The sequence below is a fragment of the Hydractinia symbiolongicarpus genome, chromosome 8, assembly GCF_029227915.1.
Source record: "Hydractinia symbiolongicarpus strain clone_291-10 chromosome 8, HSymV2.1, whole genome shotgun sequence".
Lineage (NCBI taxonomy): Eukaryota > Metazoa > Cnidaria > Hydrozoa > Anthoathecata > Hydractiniidae > Hydractinia > Hydractinia symbiolongicarpus.
The window spans coordinates 20,527,202-20,548,343 of NC_079882.1; positions in this window are offsets into that span (position 1 = coordinate 20,527,202).

Below are 21,142 nucleotides of genomic sequence, written 5' to 3' on the forward strand. Positions count from 1 at the left end.
CCACACCTTTGCCTTCTAGTAGCTCGGTTACATCCGATTTAAACTCAGAACCATTATCACACTGGAGATTTTTTGGGTAGTGTAAAGGTCCTGCCTTGTAGATGTCCTTCAACATATCCTCAACTTCACTGGCCTTGTTCGCAGGGGCCTCGCTAAATATCTTGAGGCCACGTCAATCCTCGTGAGAATGTATTTATAGGTGTTTCCATACAACCGATCATGTGGCATGGAGAGCAGATCAAACTGATGAATCTCGTTTGGTCTTGTAATCGTAAACTGGGGGTAGTCTATACGTTTCGGGCCCTTGATGTCCGTAGCCACAAGAGTTGACGAGACAACCAACGGGTTACTAGCTTTTTGGAGAGACCGATATCCTTCGCGAGTAATTTGATAGCTTTCCGTCCGGTCCAGAAATTTTCCGGCATATAGTAAATTTGGCTTAGCTTTTTAGCCTCTTCTTCCGTAATACTATGTGATGCTTTTGACATGTCTTTATTATACGTTTTAAAAACGCGTTTTTACAAAACATTTTAAGCCACAAAACCTAGCAGGAATAAGGAGCCAACAACGAAGGCCAATTCCCCATCCTGTTGCTCCTTTGAAGGGGTGTAAAAATCTTTCAATTACGGAGTCTTGCTTGAAGCGATGAAGTATTTGTATACATCGTCATCGAGCTCGTGAAGGCTTTTACCGGCCTTAGTTGCATCTCCATTTGCTTTGTAAACCAATCCAATTTAGCCTGCTTTTTTCGTATCCACTCTGCCTGAGCTGCATTCAGTCGTTCTATCGCATGGTCATGATTTTTCTGCTCCGCTTCACCGTGTCCTGCAAGTTTACTGAATAGAACATTTGTCCCACTAAACGCTAATGCGTTGATCGCCGCACCTGCTACGATAATAGCGATCGTTGCCATTTATTCTGAGACGAGACGATTGCCCTTTAACATGTGTTCACTCGCCCACATGGGCTGAGTGATGGTGTAGTGCAGCCTTTTCGCTACCTCATCAAGCGACGAAGCATCCCCATTTTCCTTATATTGAAGTGGCACCTTGTGATTGATATGCCACTCTCCATAATCGCTCCAGGTCATCCCCTTGGAAAGCTGCTTGTCAATATAAGCTAGCAGTGTAAGAATATCGCAACCCAGGTACTCCTGAGAGCTGAGCTCCTTATTTCCCTTTAAGGCGCTGTGGGTTCGGCTTTTAACAACGTTATGTTTTTGATGGTCACTGCAGATGCTCCCACCCCCACAGTCCTTACATGTTGATCTTATCCTTTGATGGTTGCAGTCTTTGCAATGAGACCTCTGTCTTTCATGCTTACAAGTCTGACTCCCCTTGCAGTCCTTGCATTGGGATCTCCTTTTTTCCTGAGGGAGATACTGACTCCCTTTGTAGTCTTTGCAATAGGCCCTCACCTTTTCATGGGAGCACTTGTTACGTTCACGCGACGCCTTGTTATCATTCAGGCAATTGATGCACCGTTTTGTTAGTTGACCGTTACGCTTGATCCTGAAACTGTCCAAAGATAAAAAGTGTTTACATTTTGGAAACCTACATTTTCCCTCCATGTTGACTCGTTTTTGCCCTTAGGGACAAACGCGAGTTTGTGGTCATTTAATACTCCACAGAATGAAACCTACCATCAAGTATATTCAACTGTGCGTCCTGTAACAGATACACATAGCATCTGAAATCCACGGTTCCCTCGGCTTTTTCGGTCATATGGTGGGTTATGCCATCACTCAGACGTTGTAGAGGCCTTCCGCTACCAGGAAAGATGACATCATTCTGGGGTATGTTTGGGATATCCATGTAGAGGTCTTCATTCTGGTTTATGGTGCTTGCGTATAGAACGAGGAACAACCTCGTTCTACTAGTTACTGCGATTATCGTCACTCGATGATGCGGGATTTTTGGCTAGGAACGAAGATTTTGAAGGCTAGGTAGAGCTTTACTTGTTACTAATGTGTATGGTATAAGAGAATTTTATCCTACCCAACATTTATTTTTATGTTAAGGCTATTTAGCTAGCTCCTATCTTTGGCTAAAAATTGAGAGTCTAAAAATGCAGTTTGGCTAAAGCAATATTCTTAAGCAATAATTCTTATGCTCAATGTAGTTACCTAGGTAGCTACATCTTTTATTATTTTCCTGGAAATTTTTTTGGAAATAAAAATGCTGAGCAATTGTTTTAGCTGGAAGGGTAACGACAAGCAGTTCCCTGTGTTTTAATTTAAACCGATGTTGCAATGAAGTGTTTTGGGAAAAGGGTATTACGCCTACGCATGTAACTGTACTAAGCCCACCGTGACAATTAATTTTTAAACTTCTCCCGGAATCATGCCTGTACAGATGTGCAACACTGTTTACCTGGACTAACCGCTCAGCCCTCTTTTAGCAATGACCTGTTGTTTTTTTGTTTTGTTTTTTCAAAGTCTGGGAGAAAGTTTTTTTCAAAAGGGTAGTATCCATATACGCCTGTGCAACACGGTTTAACTATACTAAGTGCTCAGCCCGGTGTCAGAATTAATTTTTTAACTAGTCGATAAGGCCCGTGGAGTAATCCACTTAGGCATAAGGACAATAGAAAACTAGGTTGTTTGAGATTTATTGCTGACGTCAGCAGTGCAAATTCAAAATAAGTAAATCCTCCATTGTGTAGAGCTTACACTGCCGATCAAGAACATGTATATGATCGTGTGGCTTTGATGAGCGGTTAGTGAAATATAAGGGTTTAAAAATTAAACCAGAATTTTTTTTTAGAAATTTGCATACCTGTTGCCTTCATCGTATAGATCTTGAAACACTGATCAAGAAAATGTATAGGATCGTGTACTTTTGACAAACGGTTGCAGATATTAGGGTTTGAAGGTTTTTTGATGACGTCATTACCCTGTCCATTCCGAAACGGATTCAGGGACCCAGGTTTGGAAAACTTACCCAAATTGGTCCTAGGTAGTGCCTAGTTACTCACGAGGTTAAAAATGATTGACGTCACCACCTCGTTTCCAAGTTATTTGGCCTAAAAGCTTTTGGTGCACTGTCATGGCTTCATGTAATGTCATGGCTTCATGTAACGTCATAAAATTTAACATTTGAGACATACTTTTTTCGGCGACACCAAAAAAAAATGACGATATCCACTATGACCGTCACATACACTCCGTATTATTATATAAGACTTTTACAGAAACTTTTACCGCAAACTAAAATAATATTGACTACCTTAAGTGGATAAATTTTGATGAGGATTAAATTTGACGAGTTTGGTCAAAATTCGCCCAATTAAAAAAAAAAAAGTTTATTTTTAATTAGGAAAAGAAAAAAAAATTTTTTTTTTAAAAAAACTTTTTCTTTATATTCAGAACAACTTAAAAATAAATTTTTTTCGTGTCATTCGCTAAAATAAATCCCGCCAAATTAAATAATGTTTTGTATTCGCCAAATAAAATCATCGCCAAATTTTATAAAATTTATTATTTCCCAAATTAAATCCCTGCCAAATACTCCATTTTGATTTTTCACCAAATTTTGTACTCGCCAAAATTTATCCACTTTTAAGGTAATTTGTTTTTGCTATGCCGGGGGTAACAATAGGTTGTAAACTGTGCTAAGTTTCATTAAAGTAATATTTTAAAAAAAACATTACAACCGAAACATGATACTGGGTGTCATGATTAATTTTTGAACTTTCACAGGAGCTTTTCCTGCAAAATAAAGCAATCTTACATGGTTGTTTTTGCTTTTACCGGTAAAAACAGGTTGTAAACTGTGTTTTCACTTTTACAAAAACTTTTCCACAAATAAAATTGTTGACTGATTGTTTAGCTGTATAGGGTAACAACAGGCTATTTCATGTGTTTCTATTTGAACTGAAGGTAGAATATTTATTTGAAAAAGGGTTCTACACCTATACGGATGTATATATAGGTTTAATACCCTGTACAGGCTTTTTTCTGTGTTTTTATTTAACCGAAGTTGCGAGTTGTTTTTGAAAAAGGGTGTTTCAGCTATATGGATATGTGACATTGTTTACCTGCAATAACCGCACAGGCCAGAGTAACATTTAGTTTTGAACTTTTATTGGGAACATTTCATAAAAAATAAAAAAGCTAAGCGGGTTGTAAAAATATACTCGACACACCATAACGTTGTATGCGCTTCACTCGATACTGCATACCTATACTAGAGTGATCCAGTTATGGAGGGTGTTCGACTGGCTGTTTACTGTATTTTTATTAAACCAACCAAAGTTGCATTGAAGTTTTTTGGAAAAGGGTATGTGTTATTCGTTCTCGGCCCGTAGTTATAATTAAGTTTTGAACTTTCACACAAACTTATTCCGCAAAATAAGAAATAGATATTGCCTATCTGTTTTTTGCTAGGATGGAGTAATAACAGGTTGTATAAACTATATCTGTGATATTGTTTTTGCTCTACTCTATTTTTATTTCAGCTATTGTTGCGGGGAAAGTTTTTTTAAATATACAGTTAAAAACTATAATATTGTATGCGCTTTGCTCGATATACTGTATACCTGTACTAAAGCACTTCACCTGATTGTGTGGCACAGTTTGCGGCTCTTATTAAGCGCTCCACAAAGCACTGAGATTTTAGCGGTGTCAATTTGACACTAAGAAGAGAGTCATAAGCCAGTGCCTACATCGGCACGCCTACAAGAGTCTTTTTGATTCTTTTGAAAAGTCATTTGTGAAACTTGCGCGCGAAACATTTTGATTCTTCCGAAGAGTCATTTGTGAAACTTGCGTGGAGTCATTAAACGTTGATTCCCGTTGAGAGTCAATAAACTAGACTTATTTGAAGAGTCAAAATGACTCTTCATTCGACATAAGATTAAGTAAGCATTAAAGTTGATCAATATTTATATTTCACACTTTTTAAATTTTTTTTACTGTTTTTTAATTTTAACATGTTATAAAAATTCGTTCGAAATATATACAAAAATGTTAAAAAGTATTAAATATTTTTTTATATTTCAGTTAATTTTTATTTTTTATTTTTCAGTTAAGTAACCAAGTGTTGGAATAGTAAATTTTTAAGCAACTTTTAGCGCTTTGTACCTAGCAACTATAAAAAGTAAAAAAAAGCTTTTTATTAAAAAAGTAAATTTCATTAAACTAAAGTTACCCTGATAGTGTTAATGAAAGAAAAATTATAAATCATAAGCAACTGTTAAGCGAATTTTAGTAACGAAATTATCAAAAAAAAAGCACCTTGAGTGCTGGGCCAAACCTTACTTGCTTAACCTTAGTTGCTTATTGAAAAGTGTAAATAAATAAAGTCCTTTAAAATATATTATAAAAATGTTCTACATAAATTTGAAAAAAAAAACATCATCAAGCAATATTATCCTTTCTTTTTAAAACATGAAGTAGGGATTAACTTCCAAACTTTGTTCAACACTAATAAACATCAATGTTGAATCCAAGTTTGTTTCTTATAAAATATAAATTCTTATAAAATCTTTTTTAAATAAATATCAAGTACATAAAAATATAATTAATTACACTTGAGCCTATTGATTAATGATATTACTTTGCTGTTGACTTTTGCAGCATCATGCAAATTCAGGACATTTTTTTGAAAAAAATGTCAATGTGGCAGTCAGGTTCTTAGGATAACATAAATTAAAAAGATAAAACGATGCCAGATAAACTTGAAAGGCAGAAATGAATTCTGAACACTCTGCTACAATGCATCCATCTACGACAACCTTGAACTGTTTGTCCAAAGCGGTTTCAACGATTGTGATCACCTCACTGGCACACATTATTTGAGGTTCTCTCTTAACGTCAAAATTGGAAAACAATGACTTAGCATCCTCCCTCAGTAGTGCCGATACAAGGATGATTGCCAACGATCCAAAACAAGCTAAAAGCAGATGAGTAACATATACATAAATAAATAACGTATGAAGTAAAAAAAAAAATCACAAATACTTTATTCAGAGAAACTTTTGCTGGTCCAAAAACCCACAAATTCTTTTGGATAAACATCTGCGACACTACAACTTTGATGACAAACAATGACCTTTACCTTTATCAGTTTCCTCAGTGATTGTATCAATTGCTGACATTAACGAATCAACCCGGAATGTATTTGGTGGTGATAATTTCAAAATTGTTTTAACCTTTGTTTCCGAAAAATATTCAGACCACAAAAACTGGTAGATCGAGGTAAGTAAGACGGTTGAATTCATCCATTAGCTAAAGTATAAAAGAAGAATGAATTTTGATAAAGCATATCTCTACAAGTAGAACACTATTAATCATATCTACCAGCTAAGATCTACTGTTTTGATTACTTTCAAACAAATAGCAACATCATAATGAAGTTTACCTGTACAGGATCAACCAGAATTGGATATTCATCAAATATATTAGCAACACTTTTTGACATATTAAGTATTTCAGCTCAACGCAATGGAAAAGTTTTGTCCAAAGCTGTTTTGATAACTGTTTGTTTCCGGTTGTATGGATGAACATTTGCTTGTTGCATTATTTTTTCTTTGTATAAATTAAGTGTTCGCTCATCTTCTACATCTGGGCTAGTGTGGTTAAAATTACTGACACCCCAAACGTTGGTTATTGCATATTGTAAGGATTGACCATGTGTTGCCTTCTGTCGTTTTTGAGCAAATAGCTCCTTTGCAGCCTTACACTCAGGAATTTCTATGCATTTCCTTTTTCTGGCGTTTTTGAAGAAGTTTATTATTATTATTCTAAATAAAAAAAATGCATAACAATGGTTAAAACTAGGTAAATAATAGTAACGTTTTCTTTCGGAAAATAAAAAAAATAACATGAAATACCTAGGTATGACCCGACGTCAAACAGTAACGTCGGGTCATACCTAGACTTGTGGCTTACCTGGCGTACTTTTCTTAAACGTTTTGTGACTATTTATAGATATTGTATGCGATGTGGAACTGATAACAGAACCAACAAAGCATTGTACCGTGCATCATAAATTGTTTGTGTGAAGCCTGTTATTTTCTCAGTTGACAAAACTGTTTGAATTTATCCATAGCATAGCTGACAATGTAGGTGTAACACATCTTTTTTAGCAAGAGCGTCATGAGTAGTTGTTGCATCATCGCATTCTATGGATTACTCACCCAAGCAATTTTTATTCAACTTCACCAATTTTCAATGTATATTTTCACATCTTCTTCGAAAAAGTACTAATAGGTAACTTTGTTAAGATGGCAGCCTATCGGTGCATTTTGTGTTTTTCGATCCAGTTACTTATCACACAAACTTTTATACTTGCACCTATCCAAAATTTGAGTTGTAACGAATAAATTCAAGATAGATGGCTATGGGGAGATGGATAACGAAGAAAAGTGAAAATTTAAGTAAAAAGATATATATTGTATAAGTAGCTGTATAAGGGGCTAATTATACTGTACGCACCGTATATATATATAATTATTCTGCATAGATAAATAGAATATCTGGATATTTTATATGGCTAGCCTTACAAATCCTGTCTATTATTTCCAGGAAAGGCCATAGCTTAGATAGGGAGTACTAGAGTAATTAATGCTCATTTTGAGCTATGTAGATCCAATTAGGGTCCCCGCTCTACCAGACAACTCCCTGTAGCATCCATCAGCCCACATAGTGAATCATCTCCTCAATTTCTTTCACATGGCTTGGGTTAACCCGGGGCTATGGTAGTATTCACTCACCAATATTGAATTGCCGACAAGGGGAATCGAACCCTGTTCTCCCGCACAAAGTGCCAGAGTTATAACCATCAAGTTATGGCGCCATTGAAAACGGCTAACTATTCTGTTACTGGCTAATTATCAGTTCTTCTTGTGCCTAATTTGCTTGAAAATCTTTCTTGAAATCAACCCAAAGTATCACAAAGTATTTTTCTAAGGTTTCTTAGAAATGACTTGATTTTTAAAAATCTCACGAAATATACCTGCGCATCACATCGCATGGATTTGTATCTTTGTATTAAATTCCCTTTTTAAATCAAAGAGGCAAAGAGAAGTTAAAGAGACAATTAAACAACCTGGTTTTAATGCAGGTTATGGTAAAATTGTATTCTTGTTTCTTATTTTTAAAACGTACTTTCTTTTTCAGATCAGCTGTTATCAAACCATGCACCATCAGCATTTTCAAAAAAATTTCAACAAGAGAGTAAATTTTGAAGGCCTAAATACTGAAATATTCAAATGTTAATATGTATTTATTACTGAATTAATAAACGATGAACTACTTCATCGTTCAAATTGAGCTCGTTCAGAAGTTGTTATATCGAATCGTCAAATTTTTACATAGCAAGATTTGTATTCTGGAATTTACAGAATTTTCCTGATCACTTTTAAAAATATCCAGTTAAAGTTATAACTGTTATTTTAGAATACTTCATATAGCTATGTAAAAATTTTATTTTTTATTGAGTTGTATTTTAACATTGCAGGTTAGTTACAAAAATAGCCGAGAATCGTGATACTCGTGATTTGTTTACCCCATTATTCTCCGTTTTTAAGGTCTACTTTAAATTTCAAAATCTTTCAGGCTAATGACGGAAATCTTAAAGCCGCAGGGCTTCTTGTTTATCGTTTAGTTTCGAGTTTTTTATTATGTGTAATAATAGTTCACATTTTTAGGACGCAAAACTACTTTTCTAACCCAATTTTTACAAATTTAGGAGGAATTTTCCGACACCCTAATTTAAAAGCGCACGCTCAATTTGATGAGGATCATGCGCGATCTGTGCATGATCTTCCTGATGCATTAGTGAGCACTGCCAACGGTGTTATATAAGATAAGAGGAATATTTTTTTTAAATAACTGTGGACAAGTAGTCGTAGGTGGGCTGGGAGGGTTTTAATAGTGGGGTATTTATCTATGGGCACAAGTGTACATGGAGGTTTTTCAAAAGTAATATCCCTCTTTTTGTACCATGCCAATTTATATAAAAAACAAAGCCTTTTTAATTTCTGGGCCAATATTGGCCTTTAAAACAGTATTTGTTATTGAAAGATGAAGATTTTGAGGTAACCACGATTTTAAGCATTCTTTTTTGTTCAGTTTGCCGACGCTCCGTTATTACCAGTACTAAGTGGTTGGCGGGGTCTGTAAAATTAAATGTCTACAGAAATTGAGCAACTTTTTGCATTGATATATTAGCCTAAGTTAAAGGACCGATGTAAATGTTGGAATAATGACTTGAGGTTTGGTACGATATGATTTTAGACAGACTTGATAAAACGTAGCAAAAGAATCTCTGATTTGCTTAATTTTGTGTTTTTCGGAGCCGCGGATAAACCTCTTTTGATAGTATATAAATTTTTACAAAAATACATACGCAGAAAGCAAGTTACGTAGAGTCTAAAAAAACGTGCTCCGGTTTTGGAGGCAAGTGTTTTATCCAGCCTAGAAAAATTGATCGTGCGCTTTTTAAGGGCGGTGTCTGCTTATTAAACGTAAATTTGTGTTTAAAAAAGTTGGCATTTATAAGTAGTTTTGACTCCTACAATGAAAACACTTATTATGCTTAAAAGGAACTTGAAATGTATACTTAAAAATGTGTTGTGTTTCAAATTCATCTTCAAGACTTTGGATGTGTACAATTGTGATGGAATGTGCATTGACGATAATGCATCATTGTCCAAGATAAAGAACTTTTATACTTTTTTCGTTATTGTCTTAAAGCCGTATTATGGCGGTAAGAGTTCCTCGTGATCAAGTAAAATGGTAGCTTAAAATGTAGACAACTAGAAATACGAAAGGAAAGAAAAATACACGATGGCTAATAATCTAATTCATTTTTTTAAAAACATTAAAATTGACAAATGGCGTTGTAAAAGTAACTTTCAGCTTTAGAGTAAAATATTTTGTTTTGACAAAAACTTTGCCAACAGATTGTCTTTAATTCTTTTTTTATTTTTATTTTTTGCCTTTTTATTTTATTGTAACTGTAGGTAAAGTTATATACAATTGTATAGCCTCGGCTGTGATGAAAATATCACTCTCTGTCTTCGTATCTCTGGCAATGTTTTGTGTACGGCACGGGGTAATCGGATATTATGTTACTTTTTTTTGGCGAAATTTTTCATGACAAAATAACTATGTTTACTTGCGAAAGATAAAATATTCGGTAGAATAATAAATTGAGCATTTTTGCCCGGCCTTTTTTCTTTTTATTAATTCAGAAATCCATTTTCTATTTTTTCTATACTAAGTCGCAAATAGATATAGAGGTTTACCGTTATTCAGTTACTAAAAAAATCAAGCTTGATCCTGGAATCTTTTATCATGACGGCAGGCCATTACTCAATAGACGGCACAGCGCTGTCAGAAAGCAAGTAGTTCTAAAAAAAAAAGATTCAATGGAAACCAGACTATATTTCTTAACTACTGTTTTTTTGGTTGTCCTTATCTTGTCATCTTTTATTTTTCTTTAGTATTTACCTGTTTATTTTAAAAAAACAGACCACCTATACTCTTGTGATAAAACACTATTGCTCATGTAGAGTGAAGTTGTTGACTTTTTTCTTTCTTTTTTTTTTTCAGCGCTTTTCGAATGTTCAAATGTGTTAACCGTAATCCACAGTTGTTTGTCAAGGGGTTTAGGGTGTCTTAGCTAAACAATTGAGTTTTATTGTATTCTGATTTTCTGGACATATTCAACATAAAAAAAAAGAATAAGTCTGTGTTAAACTTCATACTTTCAGGACGAGCAAACGAGTGATGTTGCGTTCTTCTCATACCCTGCTGATGTTTTTATTAATAAATCGTTTGTGTTAAGTTGTGTTTAAATGGTGTTTAGTGACTCCTTATGTTGACTCTACCCATCTTAACAAATTTTAGTACTTATACGTTGTAGAATCTCAGATATCGGATATTACTCGAAACAACCACTCAATTGTTGAAATTATAGTAAGATCTTAAGCTTATACCACTCCTTTTTCATCAAAATATTTTACACCTGAAATGTCTTAATTTGGCGTTCAGAGTGATTTCCAACAATTTACAAATCGAAATATTTGAAGACTTGAACATATGGTAAGCAACTTCTTTTGCCTACTATAAACTTTAAACAAAAGATCATATGTAGTTTTGAAGTACTTTATTGAAAGAAATATCACTACACGGTAAGAAATTTTCGTGAAAATTTCAAGTTTTACAAAAATTAAAATTACAATACTCGCTGTCTGCCTGTCTGTGACCTAATTTAAGAACTGGGGCTTGTAAAATAGCAACACGAGAATTTTCCACGGGTAACGACTCTAGTACAGCATAATTGAGAACCTTTGTTAATTGGGAGAGCGTCATGACGTTCTCCCGCTCTCCTGTTCCGTTCCTTTGATATATGCCCTTGATGTTTGTAACATATAATATGTAATGGCAAATCAAGCAATTTAGACTTCTCCTGTCAATCTGATATCAAGTAATAAAATATTCGGAAATTTGCAAAAATAACTCCGCAAAAAAAAAAGAAAAAAAAAGAAAAAATAAGCTAATAATTCTAACATTAAATTTCTGGAAAATTCAAAGATAGGTTGATTCGCAAAAAAAATCATTGTTAAATTTAAAATGGACAGCAACGTTCAGGAAAGCAAATATATGCTGATATCATTTCTTATACGTTGCTGGAAATTCTATTTAAAAAATCCTAACAGGTTAAAAAAGAATGATTTAGAAAGGAACAGAAGGTGGAAAATTTAGACCTTTCCTGTCAGAATATCTTCCAATTGTCTTAAATAGGGTTAAACTAACTTATAGTCATACTTTGGTATCGATTTTTGTCTGCATGTTGTTGAATACACAGTTTTCGATACATATCTGGGTGGTACCTTATAAGATATATTTCAAGAGTCATTAAAGAAGGCATTTCCTGACCAAGGTGTTATTTTCCCAAACTTTTTTTTTAAAAAAATAGCACATAAACCATTATGGGTGTTTATTAATTATACATATCATTGTGAAAATATTCGAACACAAAATAATCACAAAAGAGTTTGTTAATTATGCATATTATGGATGGTTACTAATTATACACTAATTATTCATACCACATGTCACCAATCACAAAAAAGATTTTTTAATTATGCATATTCAGTACATCAATTGAAAGAAAGGGCGCGTCTAAATATTACCAGACGATAATTTAGTGGTATGCATGCACGGTTGAAAAATTGATTGGGTAGAAATGATCACAATTTTATTTATTTATATATTTATATTCGTTTTCAAAATTTACTGTACTTGTTGCTAAATTCTAACATCGCAGAACCACAAATTGTTGAGAGTAAAAGTGACATTTGCATACACTGCATAAAAAATGTACTAATGAGTAAATACTATAGATTAAATTAAAATATTCCAAAATATAACGCTAAAAGTTCGCAAAGCAATGTAGAATAACATTTTTCACGGGAACGGAGTTTAATTTCTTTGGGAATAAGAAAAGTGTCTGGGAAAATAATTGTAGGGCTACTATGCAATATTTATTACAACCTCAAAGTGAAGTTAAGAAGGAAAGAAAGTTTGTTTAAGCTTTTGTTCAACTTTACATGTGTAAAAATCTGTCATTTGGATCAATGATAAGCGTTTTGTCTGTGTGTTGTTCATATAGATTTATTTTTCCACCACTGCTCAACAATCGTGAAGTTTTTATTTCAGTCAAAAAATTGGAATGGAAAAAAAACCTTAATTTTTTGTAAATAATATTTAAAATATTGGGATGAAGATTGTTGAAGCTAAAACATAAGAAAAGAGGAAGCACATTCTTCCACATATATATTTCTCGTCAAAAATTGTTAAAGATATATCTTATCTTTTTGCCACTAATATTTCTGATAACTTTTCCGTACAATTTAGAATATCCATTTTATAACAATAAACCGACATTTTCGTCCATCTACATCCATCTAAAAAATATTAAAGAAACTGATGAAACAATGATAAAATGTTGCAGCAAAATATTATGGTTGGTGTCGCCAGCAAATTAAAATTTTACATAAACTATTTATGCCAGACAATAAAAACGTACAACAATTGAACTGGTATTGCACGCTTTGTTCATAAGCAACATCTTACAGCAAGGAGGCTTAAATGTGTTAAAAACGGACCAAGTTGAAAGGAACAGAATTATAAGAACTTAAGCAACATTCAGCCTCATTCAGAATTTTATGTTAGGGAGAAACTTGGACCAAACTTTGGAAACAGAAAATTTGTCTTTGCATACATTAAATTCATCTTGGCGGATTTTGTTGTGTATGGTTGCTATGTAGATTTTATTGCAAAACAAACGCACATACAATATAGAGAAAAAGCAATGCGGGCATACGCAGGGTTTTGGGATGGGGAATCTACTAATATCACTTATACCGACGAATGTGTATCAGGAGTTCATGGAAGTGAGTTTAGTTTCTGAAGTGAATTAGGAGTTTCGGAAATTATGAATAGAATTTAATAAATAAAAGTCTGATATTTCTAAGATAAAGATATACAATTTCTCAAAAACTCAGTAATCCATGGACATTTTATTGCTTTACAGCAACTACTGCAATTTATACAGGTTATAGTAGCTCCTTGCCTTGTTCTTTTGTTGCAACTTAGTATTTTCGAAAGAATACTTACAAGATTATCATTTTTTAGTAATTCTAGTCACTATCATGGACAGATATTTTTCATATTTTTTGAACTTTTTTCGGCATCTTGATATGAATCGTGGTTGAAGTTGGTGAAATTAAAGAAACTTTTTATTAGCATCAAGGGATGACATTTTACCATTGTTTTTTTTCACATAAAAAAATTAAGCAGGAAAATTTGAAAAGACTTCTCCGAAATTTAAAAAAAAAATTAGTTTAGTATTTCCAGCATCGTGCAAATTCCTATGTAGACAAAAAACAAGATTACCGAATTGGAATACATATCTCTGGTAAAGTCGATTTTGATAGCTCTAGAAGTTTTGGCTTTTTACTATACTCATAGTAACTAAATTATAGTCAATCTATACATCTCTATATAAGCAACTTTTTTTTAGGTTTCCTTTATGTTCTGAGCAAATTGAAACTTCCTTTATTTTCTGATCCCAATTTTATAATAGACCTAACTCTGTAGACGGCACTTAAATTCAAGACTAGATAGGGTCCTGATATACAAGTTGAATAAAACTTTTAGAAAGGTCAAATTTTTGTGACATCAGTATTTTTTCACTTGGTCCACATAATATGTTACCACTTAAGATTTATATAACAAGCAGTTAGTTTTCAAACCCTTAATGTTTGACATTGTTGTGTACGTAATTTCTTTTATCAACATTACATAACAACCGCACTGATCACCAACGAAGAAAAATCAGGTAGTTCTACAAACTGATGAAATGTCAGGTCGAACTTGAAGGCGGTATGACGATGCTTAAAGGAGTATGATAAATCATTTTTTGTCGCCAATAGAACAATTTCTATTACAACATTGTAGCAGTTTGCCAATTACATGGTTACTCTGCCACAAAGCTAAAATTTAGCAATGGTGAAGTGTTGCAAGTTTATTCTTGGTGTAAGCTAACAAAAAAAGGCAGGGGGTAAGTGAGGGGGGGGGGGTGTTGAACGTTGAAACAGAGGTCCTTGATAAAATGACATTTTTATTTTACATTCTAAAACCGCCAAATTTTCCTTTCCTCAAAATGTCTTCCCTTAAGGTAACTGAAGTTTGATGGGAGGATCATCTTTTAACATCGCTAAACATAACATTAAGGAGTCCATATCTTGCTAAAAAGTCACGTGCGCTTCGATCTCCTCGAATATTTCAATTTATTTCAATATATTTATAAACATATATTTCCTTCAAGGTAGCAGACACAGGCTGTGATTTAACAGTCTCGTTTTAACGAATGCCTAATCTTGTTTATATTGTTTGTTGGTTTGCTGGTAGGTTTCTATTTTGTGGTTAGTGTTATTAATTGTATAGCAAACAAATATTTATAAAAAGATTGGAAAACAGTGACTGTTGGTTGTTGTGGTAACAGAAACAATAATACCAAATTAGGTATAAATGCAACGATGGATTTCGAAGATAGTGATATTGCGAAAATATATTTACTCAAAAGATACTTTGTCAGTTTTTTTATATAAACTTTTTGACAGATTATTTACCATCTTGTCACCGGAAACAAATTACACAAATATATTTGTAATAATTTTCACGGGAAAGAAAAAGTCGCGAGGAGAAAATGTTTGACAAAAAAAATTTCTCGGAAGGCCATTTTTTCGTAAATTTCGTGGGAAAAAGTTTTTGTTTAATTTTCACATAAAAGTGTTTCAAAACATAAATTTTAGTGGGGAAGAGTCAAAAATCACGATTCTTGTTTTTTTTCTGAAAAAAACGTAAATCGTGAGGCGTTTAAAAATATTTATAATAAAACAATTCTATGGGCAATTTATCTAGTAAAACAAAAAGGGTAGAACAAGTTTTAAACACATAACAATGAGCAAGGTTTAAGTCATGCTAATGATTTTTCCTAAATTTGTACTTAATTCAATTTGTTTTAATTTTTGTTTTTTATGCCCATAAAAGTATTATTGGGCCTGTTACGATATTAATGAAAAAGAAGATGATTCTCGGCGTCAACAGTTTTCCCGAGTAAAATTTGGATATCTTAACCCTATTTATACTGGGGGAAAGGGGGGGGGGATTCCATCACCAACCCAGACTTTTTTTTATAATTTCTGAAATACCGTTCCAATGGGCCCTTTCTGACCTTTAATATTTTTCTATTAGAAAAATTTTTATATAACAAAAATTAAAATCCCCATTTTGGGAGTTGCCATGGCAACGGCGTTGTCAGAGGTGGTTATAGCAAAAAAAAAAAGGTTTTTTAATTAAGTTATGTTTTCTGTTGAAGGTGATATTAATTGACTTTACTCACTGTCAAAGTAGCTATTTTTATTTTCATGAAATCTAAGGAAATGATATTATTAAAAATTATCCTTATAATTGATATAAAATCATGCTGAAGGTGATGTAACTCACTAAAATTTTCGTTTTTGTGATGGAAGAGCAAATATTTTTGATTTGTTTGCTAATATGCATGTAACACATGTATAACTTCTGTGATATATGTGGTGATAAATAAGTGTATATGTATTTTTTTCCAAAAATATACTTTTTACTAATTTGAAAAATACCCTTATTAGGCATTATTCCTTAAGTAATTGAGAGCATAACTCACCGTCTGCATTGTTCCAAATATTCTTTTATACTGAATAACATTTCCCGGAATTTAGGCGCAAAACAATTTCTATGGCTTGTAATAATTACCAAAAATAGGCTAAATTCTAGGGGAAATTGATGACGTAATACCAAAACCTTTTTTGCGTCATTAGATTTCTTTTGTACCGAATAACATTCCTGCCAAGTTTTATCAACAAAAATTAAGCCAATCAAAAGTTATTTAAGGTGGTAAAATCCACCACCATCACCCCCCCTCCTCCCCCAGGATATTTGATACCCAAAAAGCCCAGTATAAATAGGGTTAAGGAAGTAGATAGAAAAAAATTGTTTGGCAATTTTTCTGTTATGAGCTCTCTCCAAATTCACTTTCTTAATTTCCATAAACATCTTCTAAATTTCGGTGCAGTAGATACCAATTTTTCACCTTGTTGACTGGCACTGTAATTATGAGAGAAAAAGGAATTTTTTTGATAAATAAACACGCAAGTCCTACTTGCTCAAGAGTGTACTGAACAATTTTAGTTGTATACACAAAAAAAGAAGCAAAAATAGAAATAAACCAGCTGGTTGGAAGTCAGAAATTCAAAGCAATAGGATAGAATATATTATGTTTTACACGTGTTTGGAAATAAGTCGAAAGGAAACAATATCCAATAGTAAAGTTACACAAAAAAACAAGAGAAGAACTTAAGAAACACTTAAATCATCGCCTTATCACCTCTTCAACTAAAAAACATTTTCACAAATGAAAATTAAATCAAAACGTTTGACCCTAGGGACTATGACTAACATATAATACGAAAAAATAACCTAAACCCTCATAGTTAAGAAGACGAACTTATGAAAAAATAAAACTTCCATATCTTTGTACTGAAAAAAAATCGTCATTTTGGATTTTTGAATGCACGAGGTGCAATGACGGAAAAATTCCATATAAAAATATTGTTTAACAATCAGAGCGTTTTTATAGTTAATAACAGGAAATGGTCTACTGATTTTCATTTTCTTGTTAAGAGATGTCGGTAAAAAAGATGTCCGTGACAAATCTAAAACGCATATGCCTAGACATGCAATAATTTGAACATCGTCTCAAAATGTTGAATTACGCAATGTTGAATAATTCCTGATGCTAAAACGACGAGGTTAATTTCTTTACTATACAACGATACTAAAATAACTTTTGCAATATATATTGTCCCTCAGTCACAGAGATCCACTAAAATTGAATGTGCAGTGGTTACAGCCAATAATTTTAATTTTATAAATCATCGTATAAGGTGTCAAGTGCCATATGACTGAATAGGGGAATTAGAAAAAGACATAAAATGTCATCATTTAAATTTTTTTAGTAGTAAATTTCATCACATAAAAATGTGAATGAAATGGTAAATTCGATTTACCATTATTCTTCTATACCATTTTTTTATCAGTATCTGTTTCGGGGATTGTTTATTCAAATAACATGCACATTACATGCACATATTTTTGTATAAGAATACGAATAATATCTTAAGAAATCAAGTATTGAGCCCAACCCAAAAAAACAACAACAACCAAACAATCAATATTACATTTTCTTTTTGTAAGCCTTATGTATTATCTTGGAGGAAAGAATACGGATATTCTTTCCTCCAAGGTATTATAAAGCAGATCAGACTTGTTAGCAAGAATATTTATTTCTTGAAGGGTTGTGGAGAAACTTACAATAATAAATTTGCAGGGGCCAAGTCCTAGCTTTAGTCGAATGCGTGAGTAGGGGGGCTTATTGGGTGGAGAATATTATAGAAGAATTTAGCACTCTAGTATTATAGACTGATAAATGATGATTTTAAGATAGAATTGCTTTAAAAAACAAAATATACTAAGAAATTCCATATAAAACACAATAGACGACTACGGTTTCATATGTTTTAGGACGCGAATAAATTATTTTGATTGGCAAAAGATACAGAGCCAATGTTACTCACTTTTTGTGATTTTTGTTTTTTAATCAGTACGATGTTTCATGTATTTCCCAATATCTGAATTAAACTTATTAACGAAAAGACTAAAAAATATAAAAACTGAAACAGAAGAACAAGTTTATAAACGTAGATGTTACTGTGAATGTCTTCTTTCCGAATAATCGTCCTTGCTTGAGTACTTTTTTCTACAAGTACACTTGAACAAGTATTTGAGTAGTTAAAGTTTTCACATACAAAAAAAAGCAATAAATAAATTAAAACAAAAGTATTTTAGTAGTGTATATATTTAACAAGAAATCTGGCAAAAAGTGATATTCTTTGAACATTTATTAAGTAAGTGACAACATTTTTAACAGAGTGACGGAAATTTAGGCTGACGAAAAAAATAAGGTACAGAAAATTATGAGCTAAAGAAATAATTTTCCACAAAATAAGTTGAGCCAGGTTAAATATTTCAAAAAGTCGATTTTAAAAAAAATATTTTGCAGAGTTTATATTGGTCGCTTGAAAGAATTAGAACAAACACAACGTATATAAACAAAAAAAGTCATGTTTTCGGCAAACTTTTGCTCTGAAAGGGAATTTTCGATACAATCTCTATAAAACGGCCACCTCTATAAAACGGACACTTTTTTTGCACCAATGGTGACCGCTTTAGAGAGATTCCACTGTATTAACCTCTGTATTCTCATTTTTTTTAAATATTTTGGATTTTAATACAATCAAATCAGTAAAAACAGTAAAAACAATTTGTCGACAAAAAATATTAATAAATAAATACTGAGCTGTAATTTGGTCACGTGTTAACGACTTTCTGGGTTCAAAATACCAACAGGATCCAATTTTTACTTTGTTTTATGCGTTCTGTTACAAATTTATTCATCAAATTAATCACTAATATTTTGTAAATTTATATTCTAACATATTAAAAGTTCAAATCATCATGCACTTACATTCGTTTGGCGCCAATGCTTTGTGTTATTAATTTGCAAATTTCTTATTCTGAACTTGAATTTAAATCGCATTTGCCCTCCGAACAAAACGGAAAAATTTAATTAAAAAAATAGATAATTTAATTCCGATATAAATCGCCGTTTTATAGTTGAAATTAAACTAAAAAAGTTTGACGATCAAACATAACGACACAGGGATCTCATTTTCCCGCCTTTTTTGTTACCATACCTCCTATCTACTAAACATGTTTATTGTGAAAGAGAAACAGACATGGAGGTTAAATAAGATATGCACGTGACAGAAATATAGTAAACAAAGTTTTAGATTATTTTATACGATATTTATAAAGGAATAAAGAAAAAATGAGTTTATCCGTCAATAAATTTGAGAAAAGAGTAGTAGAAGTTTTGTTGAGGCGGGAGGTCTACTTTGTGGCAAAAACAACACGTCAAAATAATTGCCGAAGTCTTTGATTCATTCATATTTTACTATAGTTTGTTTTGACTATAAAATTCTCGTACGAGATGTTTATACGTTGACGAAGCAATGTCAATATTGTTATATGTTTTGACTGAGAAGCAAGTCATTTGCAAAAGGAATAATCTCATCAGGAAATGCGAATTTTGCAATACACGGACAGTTATTTAAATCATTCTGTCTGTATTTGTTCGACTGTTTGACGGCAAAATGAAACGACTGCACAGAAACCGACAGAGTTGCTTATGAGGTACTGTGAGAAGATAAATACGTAAATAAATAGTAATAATGATACGTAAATAAATAGTAGGGGTGAAAAAACGAGTCTATAATTAGGATAAAAATTTTACCTTCTCTGATCAATTAATAATCCTTATTTCACACCTTCACATCTCGTTTCATTTCTGGTTCATTAGTTAAAAAAAAAAAAAATTCCATCAAATTTCGCAAAAAAAACACCTCACTTTTACCCTTTTTTTAACCTGTGTGCTTTTTTTCTTGCAGCTCTAACATAACCTTGTGGTCTGCTACGTACATTTAAGAGCTCCGCTAAAATAGTTGTTTATAATCAGTTAGTATCAAAAAATTACTAACCAGAAAATAAATAACTATGACACTTGTTGACATATAAATACAAGTATTGTATTATTTGGGTTAACCTTCCCTTGCTGATGGAAATTTAATCTCTCAGCGCACAAAAACAAAAAAAAATGGGCAAATTTCTCCCAGGAATAATTTTTTAATCAACAACAGCTAAAGAAAACAAAAACAATGAAAACACAAACAAAGCAAGTAAACAAACACAAACAACATAAGTACATACGTAGACAAACAAATATAATCAAACAAACATATTAACATACAAAAATGTACGAACAAACAGACAAAAGCCTGCTTCACTACTGATTTGCTATATTGTCATTGTTTACAGCGGGCTTAAGTTATCTGGCAAATTCCAAACTCTTAAGCTGTGCAAATTGTTGCTGAATTCAGCATGACAATCATTCCCAATATTTCGGTACTTGGTTCATTACCGTTTTTTAAGTTTACCCTTAAGATTACATAGCTATAGCACGTATTTCAACAAATGAACCAATCATGAATCAATCTAATTTTAAATTTATAAGCCCAGCAAACAGCCCAAGCAAAACAAAAAATTTAACCTCACTTCAAACTTTAAGGGTGAACTGACTTTATTTTTTGTTTTAAAGCAATTTCGCAAAATCGTTAAAATTACCGAATTTTTCAAGCCAATTTTAGACAAGATTCCTACAGTTATTTCACCACAAAATCGGAAGAGTAAGGCTTGGAAAAATTAAGATGGGTTGTAGACGAAACCCTTTTCTTCTTCGATGCTCTCAGCGATGCTTTCACTCACCTAAACAAACACAAAAGATTTAAGTTAATTTTAAAAGAGGGTTGATATGTGGCCACTATGGATTTGTGTTTATTGGTCTATTCGAGTTTGGGGTCTGCTCTGAGAAATTCGTTTGTGTTTAGTTGCTGATTTGAATTCGGG